Raw genomic sequence first — 8956 nt, forward strand, 5'->3', positions numbered from 1 at the left:
AAGTCTGCCCAGAAAATGATGACATCACAGGTTGGATGATTTGATTGGTGGAATATTTTGTCAATTGAATGATGGGTGGAGCTATAACAACATGTGTGCAGAATATCAGCGTTTTGCAAATTATAAGTATTTATATTATGCCTTGTATATATATATATATATATCCCTCATACATTATTTAATTCCCTGGGGGTTGTTATTGGTTTGTGGCAGAAGTCCTTATTTGAAGAGTGAGGTATTTCCTTATTCATTTCCAAAGACTTATTCAGTAATAACCTCAGTCTCATCCACAACCGTCTGATTTATATTTATGTAAAGTATTAAGTATTTAAACAAAATTTTACACTGTGATCTAATTGTGGTTCTGCTACAAGATGAAACTGCTCTAGACTTGTCTGTCTTGCTACAATGCTTAGGATTTATTTATAGGTTCTTTAAAGGTTATTTTACATAACTGTATTTTAATAAATATCTATATTTGTATGTCTGTTGTGTTATGTCAGTTTGTGCAGCTTACAGTATAACTCCTTTGTTCAGTTGTTAGTGTTGGTGTCGGGGGGGCATTTTTTGCATTAGAGCACCCATAATTCATGTAGGAGACACAGGGTAAAAGCCGATCTGTGTAAGAGTCCAGGAAGCCCTTTAAACTGTGAGAATAAAGGTGGCTGTTGTGTAAGGTAGAGGGAGACTGACGCCGGGATTTTTTCTGTTGTTTTACAACATTGCAAATGAAAACTGTCTGAGTATCAAACTAAATATTTCAGCTGTTATGAAGTTGGTTTATTTATTGGATGTTTCTATGGACAAGATAGTCTAATATTAATTCTAATGCCAATCCCTTTTCTCTGTCTTCTTAATATTCACATTGATGGCATAAAAAGAGAAAAAAAACAGAGCATAGGGCTTTAACGTTTTAACAATAAACACCCAAGTGTAAATTTGTGACATAAAGTTAGAAAAGTGGATGTGTACAAGCAAAGAAGACTGTTAGTCCTTCAGCCTTTCACTTTAAGAAAATATATGAGTGGAGAGTGAGCCAAACACTGTGAAGCCCCATTTGTTTATACCCTTACTCCAAACATTGAGTAACGTTCAGCTTTAATATGTGGCCAACTGCATTGAAATGCGCTCATATTAACACCCCTTCTTTATCAAATTGCTCTCCCAATATCCAGACACTTAATATAGAGTAAGAAAGCACAGATGTGGCATAATATCTTCTTAAAATATTTTAATATTTTTAAAAAAATCCACTTACAAACAAATGGAATAAAACAGTAACTTAACACACTTGAGGAACAGCAAGCAGCGTATGTGGTAATTCCTACCAGAGGATACAGATTAGATAATAACATAAAATAGTAGAATTCTCCAGTAATTCTTTAGTGGGGGGTTAAGCTTCTATGGAGCAATCTGTGTTGTCCCCAATTCTCTAACAACCTGGTTAGTTAGTTTTTTGCAGTGAAGTTCCTCTTTCACTGTTACTAATAAACTGGTTACTCTCCCAATAATGCATTTTCCTTTCCATGTTTAAAAACGCAAACATTACATAATAATTTTTTATATGCTGTTACCAAAAAAATAAAATATAAATTGTAAACAAGATGCGCTTAGATGCGGAAATACTGTATCCAGCGCAAATCTCCTTGAAGTAGGAAATGTACCACCTGCTTCTGTTCCTATTACTGCAAATAAAAACGAGGCTTGCGTTCCATGATCCGGAAAATCAGACGAAAGTTTGCGTTCTATACAGTATAAATTACATTTTCAAATAACATAACAAAATATATTAAAAATCCTTACAGTGAAGTCAATATTCTATTTCCAATACCAAATAGGTGCAGTGTTATAATGTCATGTTGTAAGCATGTAGATTCACCTGCACACATTTTTCTTTGAACTATACTGATAATATCCTGTTAATCACTCTTAAGTTTGCCTTACAAAAGGGAAGTCCCCAATTTACAGAAGAAAAATTAATGCATAAATAAATACATATTTGGCATAACTAAAATGTTGTTTTAAGGGCAAAATTACAGGGTGAAATTGTGATAATGGGAAGCTTAATATTATCTTCTAAGTCTATCTCATGTGAAGAAAGATCCACAGACTAAATACCCTACCACATCTCACCTTGAGCGCATTGAAATTACACATCCCTGCATCTCCAATGTTTTTCCAAGTGTTGTATATCCCAAAAATTCATTTTTAACATGTACTGGAATGTAGTGATTGTCAACTCCTCTACGTATGTTTCGGATGTGATCAGCGAGGAGGACCTGTAAAGGTCTAGAGGTCCGTCCTACATAAAAGCTGTCACAACTGAATTCTATCTACATCTATGTACATTTATCATATAACATGTTATAAATTGTTCAATATTATAATATTTCCCTTTAACCACAAAGTCTGCAGCTTGCTATTTTTATTATTGACTGTCCTACATGCTATATAAAGGCGGTTTTGATATATTTATTTTCTTTATCGGGTAAAACGCTTCTCACCAATTATTTTTTTAGGTTGGCAGGTAAATAGTTTTTTTTTTGAGGAAAAGATGTCCCCAAAATGGGATCCTTCAACAAAAGATTCCAATGTTTACGAACAATATTTTCTATTTTCTTAAGATTACTCCCATATTAAGTTATAAAATCCCACTTATAGTTATGTTTTTATTGAAAAAGTATTGCAACAAGGTAAGTCCACCTATAGTTATTATCTCTCTTGTTCTTCCTAACGATGTCCATATTTTTATTTCATAAATTGCTTATATCCATTTCCTCCTTGAGTTGATTTGCTTTACTTATGGTTTCCCATTTATATCCCTTGTCCATGAACGGTAATTCCATTTCCTGTGTCTGTTCGGCAAAAACACTTTCCTCTTCATTTGCGCCTTTTAAATTGCCACAATGGCACACCACTGAGACAGTTCCTATGGTGTTCACTGGAAGCTTGTATATAACTATTGGAATCTGTGGGCTTCCTATAACATTTAGTATGGATATTTCTGTTTTTTTTTATGTATGTGTTTTATTCCCAAAAAATCACCGTGTAACTTCTCTTAGCAAATGTAAAGTTAATAATAATCATTCTTGTTTAAAAAAGAACACAATTCATTGAGACTAGCTTCATTGTCTTTGCAATATCATTAATAAAATATCATTAATAAAAATGTTCACCCCGTGGGCATAATTGCCCCAAATCATTGCTTTGACAAAGACAAAACAATTAAAACCACATTGGAGGATTCCTCTGGAGAGAAGAGGAGGCTGTAAAGGATTACCCAGAATCCCTTTAATTTATGTTGTTATCAGGGCCACCATCAGAAATCATGGGGCCCAGTACAATGAAGCAGGCAGGGCCCCCCCCTGCCCGATGACCCACACCCCCCATGACCCCGCCCGATGACCCCCTTCCCCATGAACCAGGGCCATCTTTCCGACTGGGCACGATGAGCAGGTGCCTGGTGGCCCAGGGGGAAAGGGGGCCCAAGGCAATGAAAAAAAAAATCCTGTAGAATTTTTTTTAAAAATAAATAAATTACCTTTTGTGGTCACGATCCAGCTCCCTCCCTGGTCCTCTCTTCCAATGAGGGGGTCAGACTTAGGCGGTTGAAAGGTAAGTTAAGGGGGGCCCCTAATATATATATATATATATATATACACACACACATAATCACTTTTTTTTACATAAAATATATATTGTATATAATATATATATATATATATATATATATATATATATATACATAATATATATAATATATATTTTATGTAAAAAAATTAAGTGATTATATGCATTTGTGTGTATATATATATATATGAGTATTAGGGGAGAGGGAGGGAGAGAGATACTTCAGACCTTAACTCCCGCAGTGGAACGCATATGCGTTCCGCCAACCGGAAGTTCGGCATTTGGAACTTCCTGTTGGTGGATGCGTTCCACTGCTGAAGCGTCTTCGCTGCCGTCTTCAGTCTGGCTGTCACAGTGACAGCCATGCTGAAGATAGTGGGCCCCCTGGTTAGAGTGTGCCGCCGGGCCCCCTGGTGAGCCTGGTACACGGGTACCCCCTGTACCCCCCTGATGGCAGCCCTGGTTGTTATGCTATCTTACCTGCATTCTCTGGTAGGAATGATCACATACTTTGTCTGCTGTTCATCAAGTGTGTTAAGTTGCTGTTTTATTACAATTGTTTGTAAATGTGTTTTTTAATAAATATTTAAGTATTTTAAGAAGTTATTATACCAGGGGGTAAATGCATTAAGCTCCGGGTTCTTCAACACCCGCGAGTTCGGCGTCTTCAGCGCTTAAATTTAAAGCGGCGCTGCCTTGTAAAGGGAAACTTCCCTTTACAAGGCAGCGCCGCTTTAAATTTAAGCGCTGAAGACGCCAAACTTGCGGGTGTTGAAGAACCCGGAGCTTAATACATTTACCCCCAGATCTCTGTTTTCTTCCTCTATTTTATGCATCTGGATATCAATTTGATAACGAGGGGGTTTTGAGACGATGACATTTCGTAGCAGTTGGCCATGTATTACTGCTGAACGTTATGCAGTTTTTGATGTAAGGGTATAAGCAAATCCAGGGTGCGCCTGACAGTGCAAGAAGACAGAGGTACCGCTGGAGCCTGCAGCGAAGAGCCGGAGAGGAAGAAGACAACAAGTAGGTAAGTAAAATATTCGGTTCCTTGGAAACGGTGCAGAAGGGGATGGGAGTGATATATGTAAATCAATACTAATGAGTGGGTGGAAACAGCACAATCATCATCTTAAATGGTAGTTTATATGGAATTTCTTTGAATTCCAATTAGTACATTTTCTGCCTTTAATTACAAAGGAGTAAAACCTAGGAGAGGTTTCCACTCTCTCAGTATTGATTTATATATATATGACTCCCAAACCCATCTGTTCCCATCCCCTTCTGTGCCCTTTCCCAACAACCAAATATATTTTATTTATCCTTTCTCTGAGGAACTGAGACAACCCCATAGGGTTTGAGGCAGCATCCTTGTTATAGAATCCAAGACTTTTCCCGTGCTGCCCCCCTTCACTGGAACGACCTCCCTCGTTCCATCCGCATCTCTCCTACTCTGTGCTCCTTCAAACGTGCACTGAAGACCCACCTCTTCCTCAAAGCCTACCAACCATCCACATAACCCCTTCACCTCCTCCACTCACTCTCTCCCCTTGCCACATCTGGCTCACCATGTGCCTATTCTGTTTTCCCTCCCTTAGGATGTAAGCTCACTTGAGCAGGGCCCTCTTCCCTCCTGTCTCCCTACCTGTTCTTCTGCTCCGTGTTTATTGCATCAAGCAGCCTGGAGTTTCTGAAGCATTGGTATTTTTTGTTTATTGTTTTGTACCGTTTCACCCTGTATAGTCTACTGTTTGTATGGTGTACGGCGCTGCGGAAATCTTGTGGCGCTTAACAAATAAAGGATAATAATAATAATAATAATAATAATAGGATCCTGGGATCCGCCATAATAATGAAACAATGCTTTTGGTCTTATTAATAACCAATCTCATTAATTATTGGGATTATGTGAATGAGTTCTCTATACAGCGTTGTGGAATTAGTGGAGCTATATAAATAACTGATAATAATAATAATACCTAACAGGGGGTGAAGAGGAGGTGCGGAACCTTCAGAGGTGAAACATTGGGGGGGGGGGCATTTGCCATTTTGAGGAGGGGGAGAGAGGACATGTTAGTCATTATGAGTATGTGTTCTTTTTTGATTTTTGAAAATACAGAGTAGATATATTAAAATAAACATTTGTCAAGCGGTGTATGCCCAATCTGGTATTACTGTGGCGCCCCACTAATATCGGATTGGGCATAAGTCGCTTGACAAATGGAGGCCATTCTGAAAATCACTAGGGTGCCTTCCCACACCCCTGGAGCGGAGGGTGTGGTGTAATAATAAAATGATTAAAAAACATTTGTCCCTGGTGCACTACAGGTGCCAGCATGCCTAGGCTGCCATTAAGTGTCTGGGCAGGCTGGTGCTTGTAGTACTACTTGCACCAGAAATTGGAGAGCCACAAGTGCCAGGGTGCCCTGGCACCCAGCGCCCACTAGGAACTGTAGTGCACCAAGACAAAATGTAAATAATGCACACACACAAGTTATAATAAATCCAGGAATCCTTGGCTTGCCAAAATAAAAACTCTCATTTGCACTGCACAACCAACTCCTAAGGCCTTCCTCCACAAATGGCTCTTAGCATGTAGCAGTAGCGGGAGAAGACAAGGTCAAGTGAGTGCCCATCACAGTGGGTGGGAGATGAGGTCCATTGGGAGAGTCCAAAGGAGGAAGTAAGTGAAAGAAATTTAGTGGCACAAGAGACAGTGGGATTATCAATAGGAATGCTGAAATCTCCTAGTATGAGTGTTGGCAGGTCAAAGGATAGGAAATAAGGGAGCCAGGCCGAAAAGTTGACAAGGAATTGGGAAACTGGACATGGGGGGCGATAAATGACAACAACATGAAGTTAGAAAGGAGAAAATAGATGGATAGTGTGTAAGAGAAAAAGAGGGAGGGTTAAAATGGTATGACTCAGAAGATGCAGCTTGGAGAAAGTAGAATGATCATGAATGGATGTAAGTTTGTTGCAAACAGATCTGGTGTTCCATAGTGCACAGGAGAAGGGAAGAGAGGGTAGTGGAGATATGTGGATAAGGTAGGTGGGATTGGAAGTACGGGATGGATGGAAAGGTTTAGGGGTGGAGCGAGGAGCGTGAGCAGATAATGGGGATTGTACGGGGCCCAGGGTTAGGTGAGATATCACCAGCAGCCATGAGAAGGAGCAGGGTGAGGAAGAGGACATGAGAGGAGGGTTTGTGGGTGTGAGGATTATTTCTGTTATGTAGGCTGGTGAGTCTGGTGTGTGCAGGAGACAAACATGTGTACAGACTAGCGAGGAGGAAAGTAGTGATGGAGAAATCATAATCGGGGAGGGAGAAATAGGATGATGGAGAAAGAAGAGGAGTTTGGAGCGAAGTGTGGTGACATTAAATAGGGGAGAGTGTAATTTGAGTAGGTGCACAATGGAAAGATGTGAGATATGTGGATGAATGTGTATTAGCTGGGGTAGGTAAAGTGAAAGTGGAAACAAACAATTGATCAAAATTTTGCAGGACAATGGACGAGGTGAAGGATACTTTACCGCCCCCTGGCTGGGGTTAAGGGAGTAGACAGTTTCTGCCGCTCTGACAAGACGAGGTTCAGGAGGATTCTAACAGTTGGGTACAGAGGATCCAGCAGCCAAACAGAGAAGGTAACAGCCATCACAACTGAGCTCAGTGAGTAGCTGAACAGATGATGAAGCAGCAATGACAGTTGAGCTCTGTGGGTCCCACAGCTGGACAGAGATGGTCGTTCTGTAGATCCTAAAACAGCCTGTTTTTCGGTACGAAGCCGATCCTCAGCGCTGCTGTGACGTTTGGCAACTGCATTCGAAAATATCCAAAGTTTTATATTTGTGAGAATAAGGAAAAGTGGGAGCTTGGACAAAGAACTGAGTCAGTGTACAGCTCCCTCCACCTGCAGTCCGCGTGTCACTCTTACTATATTATAATATTTATTGTCTGTGAGTAGAGCTGGGACAATGATGGTTAATTCATTCTGCTGTGTGGTGCCGCTGGGGACACGTAAGGACAAATTCTGCTTGAGAAATTTGCCATATTTTCACGGCTAAATGCGGCACAAGATGAATATTTCACAGAATGGTTTTGTATATTTAGTTCATCTTTATCTTGCAGGTTATAATATTAATTGGGAAACACTCTGGGGGTATCACCAGAGAAGAAGGAAGAAGAAGGAAGCTATTTTATATTGTGCATCAAACAATCTAGTCACAGCTATTTGCAAGATCACTAATAATACCCGTAAAGTTAAATAACTTTAACAATTTGTGTTCTGCAAAGGTGTCACCAAATGAAAAAAACATTGAGTAATAAGAGATCTCTGGGTACAAAACAGCGACGCCTGGGAATCATGGATTTTTGATATTGTTGTAAATCCTTGGCTGAACAACCAATCCAAACCGGCCATTGATCACCCCAGGTGGAAAGGAACCGTTATCCAAAATCGCTAATTGGGAGGAAGAAATAATTTCAATTTTGTGTATCGTAGACACCATCAAAGGCAATAGGATGACTGGTACCCAAAATGATGTTCCGTGGAATTCCCCATATGATGGGTATTTGTGAGACTTGGCAGGTCTGATATTCCAATGAACATAGAAATGTTATTGCTATTTACTGAACACTACTAGGGGGTTTTCTGCATATATTAAAATATTATGGAGGGGGTGTCCTATTTGTTAAAATTCAATTTTAAGATAAGAAACAGTCTGTTTTGAAGAATTAGAACGTTTTCATGAGCAGTGAAGCCCTGTTGAATATGTATTTCTCATTATCCCAATTGATTTCTCTGGGGAGGGGACCAAACTAGCTTCACAACAGAAAACATTTCCTGCAGGGAGGGCTGAATTTATTTCCTTTATTCCCTAAAAAGTCCAACAGATAAACATGATCTGCCCTCGGCTCCTGCAGCCACCTTCTGAGTTCCAGACTGATGGAAGCTGCGGAGAGAGGCAGCTACAAGGTACATTCAGAAAACTTTAAATACTTGTATATACCAAATTGCATTATTAAATGTTTCATGTGTCGTTTATATTATTATTGAAAGTGATAGGTATTGTTAATTTTTCGTGGAAAGCTAAATAAAATGTATAGTTGATTTCAAGGATACGGTATCTGTTGAGCAGGAGATTCTTATCCATACAACATTATTGGGGAAAGGGAACAGTTACCGCACCAGTATCACAGACAGTGTGGATAAGCCCTAGAGGCCCTGCATACAGGGGAACACAAGGTAAACATCCAAACTTCAACTCAGTTTTGTGACGTTCACTTTGGAGGAAATAGATTTTTTTCTGCTTTAAGGGGCTT

The 8956-nt window shown here is 39.5% G+C and overlaps 1 protein-coding gene across 1 annotated transcript in view; it reads right to left on the reverse strand.

Annotated features, from left to right (window-relative positions):
* Window positions 1-8956, reverse strand: part of LRTM2 (leucine rich repeat transmembrane protein 2) — a 733960-nt gene that overhangs the window by 641364 nt on the left and 83640 nt on the right. The window lies entirely within an intron of this gene.

Source organism: Mixophyes fleayi, chromosome 4 (genome assembly GCF_038048845.1).
Source record: "Mixophyes fleayi isolate aMixFle1 chromosome 4, aMixFle1.hap1, whole genome shotgun sequence".
NCBI classification, from domain to species: Eukaryota; Metazoa; Chordata; class Amphibia; order Anura; family Limnodynastidae; genus Mixophyes; species Mixophyes fleayi.